The sequence below is a fragment of the Vulpes vulpes genome, chromosome 10, assembly GCF_048418805.1.
Source record: "Vulpes vulpes isolate BD-2025 chromosome 10, VulVul3, whole genome shotgun sequence".
Taxonomy (NCBI): domain Eukaryota; kingdom Metazoa; phylum Chordata; class Mammalia; order Carnivora; family Canidae; genus Vulpes; species Vulpes vulpes.
Genome location: NC_132789.1, coordinates 98692863 through 98711200, shown reverse-complemented (window position 1 = coordinate 98711200; position 18338 = coordinate 98692863). Strand labels below are relative to the sequence as shown.

The window sequence follows — 18338 nt, the reverse complement described above, 5'->3', positions numbered from 1 at the left end:
GCCAAGTGACTATCAAGAGACATCAAGGCCAATTAATTGAGTAAGAGTAGTCTTTTCAACAAACATTGGAATTGGGCTTTCATATGGAAAAAAAGTGAACCATAGACACTATAAACAAATATTAAATCGAATTAATACAAAAGCCCAAATTTCTGGAAGAAAACATAGGAGAAGATCTTCGTGATCTTGGGTTAGGCAAGGTCAAAGCAAAAACCCTAAAAGAAGAAAAATGATACATTGGATTCATCATTTTAAAACCTTTTGATCTTTATTTTATTTTATTATATTTTATTTTATTTTATTTTTACAGGAAGCAGGATTTATTGGTGGGCATGAATAGGGTTCGGGTGGCGCAAGGTTCTCATGAGTGCAGAGCCCTCCATTTGTCCAAGGGGCCACGATTAGGGATGTATTTGACCCCACAGCCAACTGGGATGAGCCGCTTTTCAGCCACCATATCTTCAAACTTGTCCGCATTCAACTTCGTAAAGCCCCACTTCTTGGAGACGCGGACCTGCTGGCGGCCGGGGAACCTGAACCCTGCGTGGGGCCTCGGTCACCTGCTCTTGTTCCGCAGCTCGGTGTGGATGGACGTGAGGACTTGGCCGACGTGTGCCCTGGCTACTGTGCCCTGGGGCTTCCCAGAGGCACCTCGCACACCTGTCTGCAGCCTCGATGGGAGAGAGCAGGAGGCCAGACCTCAAAGTGCACCATGAGGGGCTGTGCCCGAGGTGGGGGGGGGCACCCATACCATCAACAGGCTGCACTCGCTGCCAGGGAGGCTACTGTCTACGGCCCTGGCACACTGGGTCGAAGAGCACAGTCGCCTCCATCGGCTGCAGACCTTTTGATCTTTAAAAGACATAAGTTAGGGAAATGGAAAGGCAAGACTCAGAAACTCCGAGCTTCCTTTCTTGCAGCCTGAGAGGCTGTAGGCCTGGAGGTGCTGGCGCCCTATAAAATATGACACCTATACTTTGAGTAATTTTCACTTTTGGAAATAATTTATCCTGAGTCACTCACACTCTGAGTTAGGCTGTAACTCTCACAACCAGTGGCCCCTGTGTGACATACATAAAAGGGAGACATGTAGATGCTTATACTACTTTACATGATTTGAGGTATCCATGTCAATGTTCTTCCACAGAAAACTATTTACCCTATTGCCTCATATTTTGTCATTATAATGTGATTCATTAAAGTTTTGAAGCCTTAAAAAAAAAAAAAAGGTCATGGCCCAGGCCCTCCAAGGAGCAGTCCGATGGCACTCCTCAGGGCACGTGCGTGTGCACCCCGGGGCCGTGGGTCTCCGTGCCAGGGGAGCGCCCTAAAGACGTCCCCCCCACCCCCCGGGAAGGGCCGGTGTCACTCCTTTCACCGCAGTGCCAACGGTGGTAGAAGCCAAAAGGGTGTAAAGCAGAGAGGCAGTCACTATTAATTTATATAGAACATTTTTTAGCATTCCCAGACCCCCCAAAAGCACCTCTTTTAAGCTTCCCTGATGCTTTAGGACGCATCTTGCTGACAGATGCATGCAAAAAAAAATCAAGATAAAGCACAGATGTGCAGGAGCAGTTCAAAGCTGTGGGAGCTGGATGCGGGGACGCTGAGCGTGGCTCCCAGGGAAGAAGCCTGGTGGGGCCACTCGCCCCACGATCCACGAAACAAACCCTCACCACGGTCTTCACTTTTTGCCCCTTGTGTAAAAGCAGAAATCCTCTTTGCATTTCTTTCATTAACCAGACAGGTACCGACGTGGGTCTTTCCTAAGAGTGAAACGGCATAAGGTGAACTTTCAAGAGGCAGGGGGATGCTTGTCTATCACGTCAACTAGAATCTTCAAGTCTGAAAGCAACTCATTCTGGTAGATTCTACTTTTTAGATTTTACAAAGAAAGAAAATGTCACTCTGTACCCATTAGGATGGCCTTTTTTTTTTTTTTTAGAAAGGAAAATCACAAGTATTGGTGAAACGGTAGAGAGAAACTGGAGCCCTGTGCACTGCGGGTGCCAATGTGCAAATGTTGCAACTGCTGTGGAACAGTTTGGCAGTTCCTCAAAAAGTCAAGCCTAGGAGTGTTGCGGGGTCAGGGAGGGCAACAGTCGGGAAAGAAGTCTTGAGACACAATATGGTGCAACTCAGTAGCTTCTTTAAGCCGCACAGGGACTGCGGAACCATCGGCGTAGGAAGCTGCTGCCTATGTGCTTAGTGTTCAACCGGAGGGGATGTGCAGGGAGGATTACATCGTAATGGTCTTCCTTGAATTTCTACTTGTTTTTTAAATTTTTTATTTATTTATTTGAGACAGAATGTGAGCCTAGGGAGGGAGAAGCAGACTCTCCAATGAGCAGGGAGCCTGATGCAGGGGCTCGATCCCAGGACGCTGAGATCATGACCTGAGCCAAAAGCAGGTGCTTACCCGGCTGAGCCACCCAGGCGCCCGGAATTTCTACTTATAAAACTACTACCTGCAAGTGGTTTGACTTCTTAAAAGATTTCTCTGGCGCTTATCATTCAGTCGGATATTAACTATTGGTGAGATTTGCAGGCAGTCATGAGACCCTTTAGGATGGGGCCACCAGGGGCACCTGGCTGGCTCAGTTGGTAGAGCATGTGACTCTTGATCTTGGGGTTGTGAGTTTGAGCCCGCGTTGGGTTTAGGGATCACTTAAAGTAAAATCTTAAAAAAAAAAAAAAGGAGAGTGGAGTGGTGGCAACCAACACATATTTGATTCTTATCAGAACTATGCAGCCTATATAGGTCAGCCTTCTGGCCTGAAAGTGAACATTTTTCTGCTTCCATCCCTCACCAAAAGTGCCATGTAACTTAACAATTCTAGATAAATACCCCAAAGAATTGAAAACAGGGACTCAAACACGTACGTGTGAACAAATGTTCATAGTAGTGTCACATTACGCAAAAGATGGAAATAGGGCAGCCCGGGTGGCTCAGCAGTTTAGCGCTGCCTTTGGCCCAGGAGGTGATCCTGGAGTCCCGGGATCGAGTCCTGCGTCGGGCTCCCTGCATGGAGGCTGCTCCTCCCTCTGCCTGTGTCTGCTTCTGTGTGTGTGTGTGTGTGTGTGTGTGTGTCTCATGAATAAATAAATAAAATCTTTCAAAAAATGGAAATAATCCAAATGTCCATGCGAATGGATGAACAAAATGTGGTACATACCTACAATGGAATATTACTCACCTATACCGAGGCATGAAACTCTGATGCATGCTACGACATGGTTAAAACTTGAAAATACTGAGCTAAGTGAAATAAGCCAGACACGATTTGGCCAAAAGGACAACTATTTTATAATCCCACTTAGAATAGACAAGTTCCTAGAAACAGAAAGTAGAATAGGGGTTGCCAGGGGCTGGGACCAGAAGGGGATGGAGTGTTATTGCTTAATGGATACGGAGCTTCTGTTTGGGATGAAAAAGTTCCGGAAATGGATAGTGGTCATGGCTGCAGAACATCGTGAATGCACCTGATACCACTGAATGGCTGAAACAGTAAATTTTATGTGATGCCTATTTTGCCATAACAAAGAGAAAAAGAGTGCATGAGCAGAAGGTTCACAAGGGCTCAGCCACTTGCCGCCTTCCTAACAGATGCCAGAATTGGGATCAAACCGCAGCCAGCTGGCCCCAGAGCAGGTGCTTCTGCCCTGCCCTCCCCCTACCTTCTCCACCCTCCTGTCCTCTGTGAGGGCGAAAACGAGGCAGAGGTGACTTCTTCATCCTCAGCTGGGAGCACGTGCATCAGGCTACCCCAAATTCTCCGGGTTCTGCACATACCCGCGCGTGACCATGAGAGTACCGAGCATATTGATTTGGGGATTACAAACAAATTTTAGCAAGTAGGTGAGTTCACACATACAGAATCTGTAAAAATGGGGATGGACTATATTTACTAAAATGTATTTTTAAACTTGGCCACGTTTTGGAGGTAACCTCCCAACAAAGTGGATACAGATTTATATCAGGTGCAAAACCTCACACTGGCTTCCCTCGGATAGACATTTCTTTAGCACACGTGGAAGACAAAGCAAGCAGTTATTTACATGCACGTAAGAGTCACCCTTGGGAAGCTTATTAAAGTGCAGATCCCGGGCCTCTGAAGAGGTTCAGGTGATCGAGGACTGAATCCAGGCATCTCCATTTTTAAAGCAGGCTCAGAAGATTCTGACAGCTGGAAAAAAAAGAAAATATATAGCGGTTCTAAGTCTGGGCCTGCCTCTTGTCGAGGCACTGCAGCCAAAGACGACAAGTAACACATAAGTCAGTCAAACAAATTAGGTTTATTGGCTGGGCTCATTGCAACCACGGAGACCACACATCATGGTAGAAAGGTGGGGGGGGGGGGGTCATCATGGTGAGAAAGAGTCAGAAGGAGCTTCCTATGGGAATTTGGCTTGTGCTAGACATTTTGGGGGAGAGTCCAAAAAGCAAGCATTTGTCATGGATTGGGTGCTGTTGAGATACCCAATTCCACAACTGGGTATCTCAATCATTTTTATCTAGAAGACGGGACAAGTGAAGAGAGGCTCAAGCTACAATTGGTAAAGAACCAGGAGTCACTCTGTTGGGAAAGAGGACATTTGATCGTTTTTATGATTTCACAGTGACCTTGCTTTTTCTTAAGGTCAGACCAAACTACACGGTGGTCTTGTTTTAGTTTCACTTCATTGCTAAGACAGAGTGACCTCACCCAACACCGGTGCTCTAAGACATTGTTTATACTCAACAGGAAAACATCTTGGCCTGGCTGTGGGTGCCATCGACTCTAAGGCCCAGTTGGCAGTACCAGGCCAGCTCCCAGCTATTAAGGGTTGGTTTTTCTTTTTGATCTTCTTGAACATTGGTTGTTCGTCCTGCTTCCCCCTTTTTCCGTGGTCCCGTCACTCTCCCTTGCCCCATTTTTGCCTAAATAGGCAAAATTTTGTCTTACCAGGTTCAAGTTCAGCAATCAGTTTGTCTAACATTTGCATAAAATTTCCTGGGATGCCCAGGTGGCTCAGTGGTTGAGCATCCGCCCTTAGCCCAGGGTGTGATCCTAGAGACCCAGGCTCGAGTCCCACATGGGGCTCCCTGCATGGGGCCTGCTTCTCCCTCTGTGTCTCTGCCTCTCTCCGTGTCTCTCATGAATAAATAAATAAAATAAAAATTTCCCATGCTCAAAAGGGTACCAGTGCCTATATTTCCTGCTAATACATATACAAGTGATGGGGGAAAATGCTCCCCCAACACTCACAATAAAAGTAAGGTGATACTTTAAGTTGCTATCTCAAGGGAAGAAATTGTGTCTTTTTTATAGTTCTTGGCATATCATAAATGTTAAGCAAATATGAAATGAAGTGTGATGGTGAGCCTGGGGAGGAAAAGGAGGATGCAGTGGTGTTAAAAGGAGTCAGAGGTGTTTAATCTCATTTTAAATCCTCAGAGAAACTATAACCACCTCTAACAAACAGCTTTAGATGAGCTGCAGTAAAAAGATGCAGATTTAGTGACCATAGGGTCATTAAGAAAACCATTAAGTAACCTAGATTTTTTAGAAAAACAGTACTTTTTAAGACTTAGGTTGGCCAAATTCAATTTCCAATGGTTCTGAGTCTGCCTTAGACAGGCTAGTTAGAGCTGATGGATTTGCATCATGATACAAATGGGTGGTAAAACCTAGATCTCTGTAAATGGAGTGATGGTTACCATAAATATGCTAATAATTAATAACTACACATGCTTAAGTCTAGGCATTCCCAATATGTTTTTACTTGCTCAGAATCCAGGGAGTAGAAATATCAACTATTTACATCATAAAAAAAAATATGTTTTATCCATTGAAAATACCTGGTTTTAATCATGTGTTTGGGCAACATTGCCCACCAAAAAAGTCTTCATAAAAATGTTTGAATTATTATCCCTATGAAGCAAATCTCTGATAGTTCAAAATAAGGACTGAGTGTTTTAGTGACTGAAGAAGAAAATCTACTTTTGCCAAAAAGAAAAAGTAAAGAATTGGGATGAAACGAGCCCAAGAGAGAGAAATCACATCAACTTGGCAAACGAAGCAACTCTAGGTAATCTCTTCATAGCAGCTCTTCAAATTCCAGTTGATCTTTGTTCACTTTCTGAAACAATACACTTTCTCAAAACTCTATTTTGAAAGAAAAAAATTGTATTTCCAAACGTAGAACACCTCATTACCCCCTTATTATTCTTACCTCTTAATTCCTCTATATGTTGTCTGGAAAGAGAGCTGTCGTAAACATACAGAGAATCCACTACTTTTCAGAGACTAGATTTATTTCAGTCTTGATAGTCCCACTGAAGCACATGGTTACCCTACGAATGACCAAAGTAAAACATGGGTTTTAGGATCTTTATTGGTGTGTTGACAATTTATACCAGTTCAATAAAGCAGTTTTATAAAAGGAAACCCATATAAAGTAGACCAGTGGTGGGCATATGTAAGTGTATTTTAATTTTGTATCAAAATATAAAATGATAGACTTGCCTGTTTACAGCATTTAAAATTGAAATATGTAACACATAATTATGTGTGAGTCTTCCTCGTAAGAGCCGAAAGATTAAAAATATGTTCCATTCATTGTATTTGTCTTTAGTCCCATTTTACAGATGTACTGGAAAAGTAAGAAATTTAGTCACCATTCTTACATTTTAAGAGAAACAAAGTTCAAAAGAGTCTAGGTGGGTCAAGAAATGAATATGCACAGAGCTAGGTGGGCTGGGGTACGCAGACGTAGAGTTCATGGATACACTGGAAAGCATAGGTATCTGGCTTCTGCCCAGTTATCCAACCATACTTGGACTTGGTCTGTGTCCTTCTGAGCCTTCAACATCCCGAGCCTCTTAACTTTCACACAACAAGCTAGAGTTCAGGTACTTTGTTGTTAAAATATACATGAACCTGACTTCAAGCTCTATTACAAAGCTATAATCATCAAGACAGTATGGTCCTGGCACAAAAACAGACACATAGATCAACCCAGAAATGGGCCCTCAACTCTATGGTCAACTGATCTTTGACAAAGTAGGAAAGGATATCGATGGAAAAAAGACAGTCTCTTCAATAAATGGTGTTGGGAAAACTGGACCGCCAAGTGCAGAAGAATGGAACTGGACCGTTTCCTTACACCAGACACAAAAACAAACTCAAATGGATGAAAGACCTCGCTGTGAGACTGGAATCCACCAAAATCCAGAGAACACAGCTAGCAACCTGTTTGACCTTGCCACAGAAACTTCTTGCTAGACACACCTCCAAAGGCAAGAGAAACAAAGATTCATCAAGATTTAAAGCTTTTGTTTGCACAGCAAAGGAAACAACAACAACAACAACAAAAGGCCGAGTAGTATTCCATTATATATATATATATTTCATATATATTCCATATATATATATATCTCCACATCTTTATCCGTTCATCTGTCAATGGGCATCAAGGCTCCTTCCACAGTGTGGCTATTGTGGACATTGCTGCTATAAACATTGGGGTGCAGGTGTCTCGGTCTTTCACTGCATCTGGATCTTTGGGGTATATCCTCAGCAGTGCAATTGCTGGGTCATAGGGTAGCTCTATTTTTAACTTCTTGAGGAGCCTCCATCCTGTTTTCCACAGTGGCTGCACTAGTTTGCATCCCCACTGCCTCTCTCTCTCTCTCTCTCTCTCTGTCTGTCATGAATAAATAAATAAAATCTTTAAAAAAAATACTGATGAATCACTGGCCTCTACCTCTGAAACCGATAACACATTATATGTTAATTAATTGAATTTAAATAAAATTTTAAAAATATATACATGAACGTGAGACTGGTCTACAACTCTTATTTGCCTGGCTTTTAAAGCCAAGTTGGGGGTGCCTGGGTGGTACAGTTGGCTGAGCGACTGACTCTTGGTTTCAGCTCAGGGTTGTGAGATCGAGGCCTGTGTGGGACTCTGTGCTCAGTGGAGAGTCTGCTTGAGACGCTCCCTCCCTCTCCCTCTGCCCCTCCCTGCTGCATGACCCACAGGCACACAAGCTCTCTCTCTCAAATAAATAGAAATAAACCTTAAAAAAATAACTAAAACCAAGTGAATTGCTTATGTAATGATTATAAACAGCAAAATCTCGGTTGAGTTTACCTGAACAACAACCAAGAATAACACAAAAGGAAAAATAAATTTTTATATACCCAGATAACTCATGTATGTTTATGAAATTCAAGCAGTCTTCCTCGAGACACACATCTGCAACACCTTTTGGGAGGCGACACGTTGTGGAACGGCACCATCACAAGAACGGCCTTTAGGTGTGTTCTCTTCCAGGGTGAGCACACCACAATTTTACTCAGTCTGTTCATGTGTTTAATTGCCTTCTGTTATTATTTTTTATGCAAGACATCTAGCCAGAGACCAGAGAACTGGAGCAATCATGCCTGGCTCGCCTTCCTTCTGCGAACAGAGCCGGCTAATTGCGCTGAAATTCACGCTTCACCTGCGCTTTCAAAAATCTGCCTCAGACCACGAATCTGTACGCAGGGGCCTAGGCCTTGGGACGTTAACCAGGTGAATCAAAGGCCCCGAATAATTTGGAGGAAAACATATACTTTCTAAAATCCACGATGGTGGTTAACTTACACTGGTTTTAAGAATATATTTTAGTGGGAGGTGTGGGGGGCTCAGTGGTTGAGCGTCTGCCTCTAGCCCAGGTCATGACCCCAAGGTCCTGGGATCGAGTCCCACATCGGGCTCCCGCAGGGAGCCTTCTTCTCCCTCTGCCTGTGTCTGCTTCTCTCTCCGTGTCTCTCATGAATAAATAAACAAAATCTTTAAAAATGAAACAAAACTTACATGATCTGAATGGCTCAATCCTCAGCGTTTTTTATAGACAATATTGGCAATATGACTGTACTACAGTGATCTTTGGGTATGCTTTGCGTTACCTTCATCTTTTTAACTATCAACAGAGCGTCGAGATTCCTCTACCAAACTTGGCTTATGAAATTGGAATTCAGTCTTAAACCTGCCTTAAAATAGATGAATATGCAAATAGTCGCATATTTATAAGGAAAAATCACTTTAAAAGGAGAGGGTTAGAGAAGCATTGTTTTAAAAGTAAAACCTTGGGAACAATGATTTGCTTATCCCATATTATTATCTTCAATTGTCTATTGATTCTGCTCATCATACTGGCAGTTGGATTTGTGGGATTTTTTTTTTCCTGAGGAAGGCTCCCCTGGACCTGCATCTCTTGGAGGCAATTCCAGAATGCCTGAGCTGAAGATTAAAACATAAAATAAAATAAATGTAAGAATTCAAAATCTTTAAGAACAAGGTGGTATTTAAAACCATAGTAACTGATGCAATGGTTGCTTCCATCCTTGCTCCTCCAGGTGTCTCTAAAAGTCCTCTCTTCGGACTGGCCTCTTTATCTATTTAACACCCAGATGCCTCTGAAACTATCTGCTTTCTGGGGAAAAAAAAAAGTTCTAGGCTCGCCTTGAGTTTTTTCCGCCCCAGGACACTGGATCAGATTTTGAAAAGCTCTGGTTCTTTTAAACAGAAAACAACATTAGAGGATAAAAAAGACAAAATCGCGCATAAAAATGAATCTAGACATCTAATGATTGTCTTACACGACTGTTGCAAGGAGGTAGGATGACATCAGAGGAGACACTCTCTAAAATAACAGCAATGATCCCTTAAAAAGAACAATGGATTCGTGTTAATGTTTTCAATTTATCTCTAGTTAAATTAAGTCCCTTCTGTATTGCCTGTTAGGAGAGCTTATTTTTCCACTTCAGTTAATGAAGTTTTTCTGTTTTACATTAACCTCAACACGCCATAGTGTAGCTTGTCACACTGAACTCTGTGTCTTAATTATTGTGTTGTCCCATAAAATGTCAAATTCTTTGAATTCTCATTTCTTTTCTGGATTCTCAACCCAGGTATCTGGAATTGCCTCCAATGTATGCAAGAGTTCTCTCTGCCCCTTCTCAGTATCACCAGAAACCCCAACTCTCTTCAATAGATCAAGAAATCCCATCCTCCCTCAGGCACACAACCACAAATCTGACCCAGTCTGATTAGCTGAATCAGTGGACACTTCATTGAAGATAATAATATCCAATGGGCAAGTTATTAGTTGTCCAAGTTTGTTCTTTGGTAATGCTTTTCTAACCTTCTCCTTTTGAATTGAATTTTCCTTTTTTTTTTTCCTATGCTCATACCATTGTTTGTTCGTTTGTATATTCCTGTATTTTAAGGCTGTCTTAGAGCCGAACTCCAATTTCAGAAGTCCTTGGACACATAACTGTTATCTCAGTGTTGTTCAACCCCAGAGATCCAAACCAGGCAAAAGATAATCTGAAAACAAAACTAAATTATAGCTAGAATCATTGGAAAATTACGTTAAATGGAATACAAAATTCTCTTCCTAGAAAGTTTATTTATTTATTTTTTAGAGATTTATTTATTCATGAGACACACAGAGAGAGAGGCAGAGACCCAGGCAGAGGGAGGAGCAGGCTCCATGCAGGGAACCCGATGTGGGTCTCCATCCCAGGACCCAGGGTGACGCCCTGGGCCGAAGGCAGATGCTCAACCGCTGAGCCCCTCAGGCGTCCCTAGGGTTTATTTTGAATAACTTCTGTTTTATTTCTTGCTGATTCTGCTATATTCCATAAAAACGAATCTGTAAAAGACAAAGCCCAATTGAATTATATCATGTTTCCATAGTCAAATTACATCTAGATAGTCTCCCAATAACATTACATGCAATTCCCAGACACTTGGCCCATCTACAGAGACCTGTAGGACAAGGATTCTTTTAACCCATTAAGTTATAACTATGAAAAGTTTTACTGCAAGGCACCTGGGTGCCTCGGTCAGCTGAGTGTCCAACCCTTGATTGCAGCTCAGGTCATGATGTCAGGTTTGTGGGATCCAGCTGCCCCCCTAGACTCTGCACTCAGTGGGGAATCTACTTAGTTTCCCTCCCTCTAACCCTCCCCCTGCTTGCTCTCTCTCTCAAATAAATAAATAATACATCTTTTTTTTTAAAAAAATGTTATTGCGATATATCCAAGTTCACAAAGGATTAAAACTTTCCATGCCTATACTCAATACTGCAGTCAATGAGAATTATCTAATCGCCACAGAAATAAATAATTCAAGTAACCCTATTACACTAAATATTTTTTAAAGAAAAAGAAAAGGAAAGGAAAGGATAGTTTCCATTTCAATTAGAAGCATAGATAATCTCACAACTAAGAAGTATCAACTTCCTCAGTTTTATTGTACCACACATGTCAATCTTTTTTTTTTTTTTTTTTTTTTTTTTTTTGTATGATAGAGGGAGAGAGTTTTACTCCATTGGAACCAGATGGAAGAAAAAAAAAATGTGAGTCTAAATAGGCAGGTTTGTAGTTTAGGTGTCATAAAGATGAAAAGCTTGAAATCTGACGGTTTCTATTTTCTCAATGAATTTATTTTCACAATGAAGTGCCAGGGAGAGCATCGTCTCAAGAATGAGTACCCAGGTGGGGCGCCTGGATGGCTCAGATGGCTGAGCATCTGCCTTCAGCTCAGGTCACCATCCCAGGGTGCAGGGATTGAGCCCCACATCGGGCTCCCAGCTCAGCCAGGAGTCTGCTCCTCCCTCTCTCTGTCTGCCTGCCCTGCTTATGCTCGCTCTGTCTGTCTGTCTGTCTCTCTCTCTCTCTCTCTCAAGTGAATAAATAAAACCTTAAAAAAAAAAAAAAGAATGAATAACCAGGAAGGAATGCAGAAAGTTTGAACACAGAGTAGGAGATACAACCGAATCATCTCAAGGAGTGGAAACATGGCCAGTAGGGAACACAGAGGGACTGATAGGCAGAACCAAGTGTCTATGAGGTCTGTGAACATGAGTTTAAAGTGTAAGTGTTTACCCGGATTGTGTGGTCCAAAAATGCCCAAGGTGGCAAAAGAAAACCCAATCAGAATTATTCCGACACTCTCTCTCCCCACCGCAGGTGAATGCCGAGGGTGGGGAGAGCGGCAAGTGGGTAAGACTGTCTACAAGTGAGCTAGTAAAATGCAAGGCCGTGGACTCTAGACCAGCAAGGAGAGAGGTGGGATGAGAGAGACTTGAGGCTGTGACTGGGAGCCTATAAAAGGGTGAAGGGTGGAGGTTACTTGAGCAACTGAGCTGAAAAAATAGTAAGTAGTGTTTGAAGAATGAGTGTCTGAAAGCAAAGCTTCCGAAGTGGACATAGTTCTTGAGATGGATGTCTTGGTTGTGACCATGGAAAGTGGTTGCTGGGAATCAAGTAGAGGAAAAGATCATTAGAGATGTCTTAGATGTCTTAGATCTCAAAAGAGATTTCTCTTTTGAATTGTCCAGGGAGACAATCATCTTTCTGGAAAATAACAGGTTTATCTCTTCCTTTCTAATAATCCCACCTAACTTCGTGCATTATTGAATTGTCTGGACTATCTAATACAATGTGGAATGGTGCAAGTGCTTACCAGGGCCCACTTTGGTTCACTTTTTTAAAAGATTTTATTTATTTTATTTGAAAGAGTGAGCCAGAGAGAAGGAGCAGGAGGGGCAAGTATGCTCCCCTCTGAGCAAGGAGCCTGCGCTGGGGTTTGATCCCAGGACTCCAGGATCGTGACCTGAGCTGAAGGCAAACCATTAACCAACTGAGCCACCCGGGTGCCCCTCCACTTTGGTTTCTGACCTTAAAAAGAATACTTCTATTTTGTCATGAAATATGGTATTGGTTATGGCTTTCTGATATATTCTTTTTATCAAACTAAGAAGTTTTCTCTTATTCCCACTATATTAAGGTTTTGTTTTACTACTTGCCTTGAAATCAGAAATGTGTGTTACATTTTATGAATGCTTTTTCACCATTTGTGAAGGTAACAATGATTTTCTCCCTAATTTCTTAATACAATGACTCTCATTATATTAAGAATGCAGATTCTATTTCAACTCAATTCAACAGGTGTTTTTGTAGTGTTTACTATATGCTACACTGTAATTTAGACTCTCAGCGTTCGGTATTGAACAAAATATGTATTTAAAAAAAATCTCTGATGACAATCAAGTTTACATTCTAATATATCAATCTCCCACTTCTGCTTCTAGGAATTTATTCTACAGATATGTATGCTTAAATGCATGTAGGTTCAGGGATTTTTATTGTGACAGTTTTCTGCATTGTACAATACTCAAAAGCCGATGAGTGACAAGGGAATAATGGCCTATTCACATATAGACCACTGTGCAACTATTAGAAGAATGAGGTAAATACCCGTGTACTGATATGAAAATTTCTTTAAGATTATTAAATTTTTAAAAAGTGCATCATAGATGCATTATGTAAAAAATACTTTAAAAATATCTTTTAAATAGTATGTATTCCATGATATACGTTCTGTACATTTTTACATAACATGTATGTCCATGATGTATATACATGTATAGAAAGACAAAGGAAGGATACTGTCATGGTGAATTTTGTGCGTCAGCTGGATGGGGCTAAGGCATGCCCAGAGAGCTGGGAAAACATTATTTCTGGGTGTGCCTGTGAGGGTGTCTCTGGAGGCGATGAGCATTTACTCAGTAGGCTGAGTGAAGCAGATCACCCTCACCAGGGCAGGCGGGCATCATCCAACTCAGAAAGGATGTGAATACAACACACAGGTAGAGGAAGGGTAAATTTGGCCTCTCTGCTTAGGCTGAGACATTCATCTTCTCCTGCCCTCAGACATCAGTGGTCCTGGTTCTTGGGGTTCTGGACTCAGACTGGCAATTATGCCATTGGTCCTCACTCCCCGTTCTTAGGCCTTTGGACTTGGACTGAATTATACCACCAGCTTTTTGGTTCTCCAGCTTGCAGATGGCAGATTGTGGGACATCTTGGCCTCCCTAACCGTGTGAACCAATTCCTATAATAAATCTCTTATATCTATATCTACATCTATCCTATCAGTTCTGTTTCTCTGGAGAACCATGACTAATACAGATATCCATCAAAATATAACAGTGGTGGTTACCTCTAGGGAGGGAATGAGGAATGGGATTGAGGTGAATAGGAACCTGAATATGTTACTCTATAAACTTATGTATTGTTCAAACCATTTGCAATGAGAATTTATTTGTGTATTATTTGTGCAATTTAAAAAAAAGAGAGAGAGAGAGAAACAGCATGAAACTGCTGTGAAACCAGCAAAATTTTGACAGATGGTCTGTCAAAACTACCAGGAAAAAATGCAAGCACTGGGAAAATAACAGAGGAAAAAAAAAATCAGGGAAGTATCCTCAGTTAATTGATACTAAGAAAGAAAAAAAAGAGGTAGAAAAACAAGCCAAATAGTTAGACTCTAAACCTAAAGCCGGAGATTCGAGAGGTCTTGAAGAGCTCTTAAGTATGACCACAGCCCATTACATCTGTGATTTATGAAGACCATTTTGTCAAAATGAGAGCATCACGAGTCTCTCTTACAGCTCTATTTCAGAAAGGCTGGAAGGCATCATTTCGTTTCAACACCCAAGAGGAAATGATCATGAGCCAAGAAAGATTTAAATATCCTCAGAGACGAGAGTTTTGCTTGCCAACGCTTAAGAAGCCAAGATTTACTTGTCATGATGAACCAAGATGCTGAGCAAAGAACAGATTCTCAAGTAAAAGGCAGGGACCAAGCAGAGTGACATCTGCAAGTCAGATGTTTTTATTCAAGAGTTTGCTTTTTAATTTTTAGATTAGAAAATTGATTGATATATGCTTCTCCAGTGGAAGTCAGATCACATCAAAGGGGAGCCCCCAGCAGCTCTCTGGGTACTTCGGTGCCCATGTCCCCCAGCTCTCCTTATTCTTGCACATTGCCTAGCAGTTTAAAAAACACTTTCTCACATGCATTACTTTGGGTGGGGGTGGGGGGTTCTCACAACTAATCTAACACTGGTACTGTTGATCTTATCTTATGCGCTTAACGGGGGTAGCTCCAACCAAGATCACCTTAGCGAATGGCACAGCCGGGACACGGATCTGTGACAGCCGACTCCAGGGTTGCCCACCAGGATCACTCGGGCAGAGATCATGCATGGGCTTGATCTTTCCTAAAATCAATATTTGCGTGGTAGTACGAGCGAAGGCAAGTAGATGGTTTAGGATGGAGCAGAACCGAAACAAGAAAGAACATGAAATAAGCTTGGGGAAGCTCGTAGAAGAGGAAGTGAATGAGCAGTCTCGGTTTGGCTGCAGGGTTTTGTATCTGCGGTGATCGGGCCCACCAAATGCCACTGCAGAGCTCTGGAAAGGGAAACGGCATGATGAAAACTGTGCTGAAGGGAGGCTATTTGAAGAATTCAGCATCAGCAGAAATGGAAAATGAGCGTATTGGGATGAAGGGGAGTGGGGCTGGACGGAAAAGATGGTGAACATCAGAAGTAGCAAGCACTGGAAGGTTCTCAAGACCCTGGAAAGAACCAGTCGGACCGCGGGTGAAGAAGGAATCAGAAGCTACCAGCCCACAGCTCCTATCAAGTGTGCCAGACTGGTAGCAGGGCCCCTAACCGCCGAAATGCTGGGGGGCGGCTAAAGGTGACCCAGCCAGCTGCTGCTACGTAAGACTTCAGGTGTCAATGATCAAGTGGAACTTCTTATGAGGAGTCGGTGGTATAAACCTGGAGACAAGTAAGAAGCGACTGCTAGAACTTTATGTCTGAAAGCCATTTCTTTAGTTGGTGATCATGACAATGAGGAGAATTGAGAATTGCCCTTGCGTGAAAAACACTGGGGAGGTCTACCCAGGAGCAGCCGGAAGGGGAACTCCAGCCAGGCGGGAGAAATCAAGGAGATAGCAAAGGTCTCAGCAAAGCAGAGCATCAGCCAACGTAGGAAGAGGAAAGAGGAATCACTAATCCACCCAATAAGATCTGCAAGTTTGCAAATACAGCCTCGTGGACCATGCCTGGTAAGCTTCGGTTTTCCAGCACGCATCCTCCTTGCTTTTGCTGACTTCTTATTGAATGGAGGCAATTCTAGGCTTAAACGCACTCATACGGCTACGAAAAGATGGTTGGAGAATGGCAGGGTGTTGGAACTACATTATTCTAAATGTGACTATAAAAGGCAGCAAAGCCAAAGCCCGTGTTTAAGAGAGAGCCCGTCACGAAAGAACAGGGGAAATGTTTATAAAGGAGAAAGAGGAGAAGAAAGGTGAAAATAATAGTATCTCCGATCGTAGGCCAAGGTAGAGCAGAAAGATAGAAGTGCTGTTAAATGTAGCAAAATGATCAAAAAGGACAAGAACATACAAATAAATAAATAAATAAATAAATAAATAAATAAACCTTTTTATTTGATAATCAGGAAACCATAGGTGATAAGAAACGGTAGTTTTGGGCAGCCCAGATAGCTCAGCAGTCTAGTGCCACCTTCGGCCCAGGGCCTGATCCTGGAGACCTGGGATCGAGTCCCATGTCGGGCTCCCTGCATGGAGCCTGCTTCTCCCTTTGCCTGTGTCTCTGCCTCTCTCTATCTCTCTCTCTCTGTATCTCCCATGGATAAATAAATAAAATCTTTTTTTTAAAAAAAGGGTAATTTTTAAAAATCTTTATTTATTTATTTTAGAGAGAGAGGGTGGGGCAAGGGGCAAAAGGCGAGGGAGAGAGAGAGTCTCAAGCAGGTTGCTTGCTGAACTCAGAGCCCAATGAGGGGCTGAAAACATGCCCTGAGCTGAAATCAAGAGTCTAACCACCTGAGGTACCCAGAAACTGTGAGAAAGGAAAATTTTAGTGAAGATGTGAAGACAGAGTATATTGCTAAAAAGAGATGGTGGTTAGTAAAGGGAAAGAACAACTCCATGACACAGCAAAATAATGGAATGACGATCGTTAGGCAAACAAGATTGAATTTAATTGAAGAAGTAATTTTTTTAAAGATTTTATTTATTTATTTATTTATTTATTTATTTATTTATGTATTTATATTCGAGAAAGAAAGAGCACTGGGGAGAGGGGAAGACGGAGACGGAGAGAGTGTTAAGTAGACTCTGCACTAAGCACAGAGACTGACGTGGGGCTTGATTTCACAACCCTGAGCTCAGGACCTGAGCTGAAACCAAGAGTTTGAAGCTGAACCCACTGAGCCACCCAGGCTCCCTAATCAAAAAAGCATTGAAGGGACATGTATTATATATGCACAGCATCATGTTAGGTGCAAAAAAAAAAAATCCTTTAAGAAGAAACAAAGGAAAGTAAGGGGTAGGAAAGATAGATGAGCATGGTGGTCCCCAAAAGGTTAACAGAAAGAACCAGAAGGAGTAAGAATCTATCAGCTGGCTGCTCAGGTGTGGTGGCAGTGACGTGGACAATGAGCTGGAGTAAATGAAAAGCAGGAGCAGAGGAAAACTGCAGGTAGTTTGGCCTCAAAAGAGAACTGGTAATTGCTGATCAAGCACAAGATTGGCAACTCCAGTTAGGTTGTGGCTAAATATAAGGCTGAAGTGGGGGGCAGGGAGGTGAGGGTGCAGGGTCTGCAAGACGTGCGAGCCGAGGTCAAGTGGCAGGGACAGGCCAGGTGGTCGAGAGTGGCACAAGCAGATGTGGATTCTAAATCTGGTCCTATCACCCTCTCATTATAGGACCTTAGGGAAATCACTCGACCCTTTGGAGCTCTAATTTCTCCTTTAGAAATAGCCATCCCAGCCATCCCATAGTGTTATTGCAAAAAGTGCATGAGATGGGGCACCTGGGGGGCTCAGTTAGCGAGGCATCCAACTCATGATTTTGGCTCAGGTGGTGATCTCAGGGTCATGAGACCAAGCCCCACGCCAAGCTCCCTGCTTAGCAGGGAGTCTACTTGCGCTTCTCTGCCTCTGCTCCTCCCCTTGGTTGCACGCCCACTCTCACTCTCTCAAATGAATAAATAAATCTCTAAAAAAAGGTATGTGAGTTAATGCCTGTGAAAGCAAGTGCCTGACATTCTGTAAGTACTTAATACATTGCCAATATTATACGAACATGAAGCACAGGGTAGAAACCAGGTGTGGCGGTACAAAGCTGGATTCCATCTGGACACCAAGTCTCTGTGGTTCTCAGGGGAACGAGTAAGGGAAGCAGGAATGAAGAGACCTCAGAGCTCAGCTTTCACTCAGGAGAGAGGGCTGGGAGATCATCTTTGATAGTTTCTAAAAGATACCATCAGTGGTGCTATCACGGGCAGTGCCCTACGCTTAGAGCCAATGGAATAGCACTTCCATTTTTAATGTATTTATTATTTTATTATTTATTATTAAGCCAATACATATGATCTATATACAAAAGGATCTACATAGGAAATCCA

At 42.5% G+C, this 18338-nt stretch overlaps 1 pseudogene; it reads right to left on the bottom strand.

Annotated features, from left to right (window-relative positions):
* Positions 1 to 718: 718 nt before the first annotated feature.
* Positions 719 to 842, bottom strand: LOC112926964 (small nucleolar RNA SNORA70; annotated as a pseudogene).
* Positions 843 to 18338: the final 17496 nt, after the last annotated feature.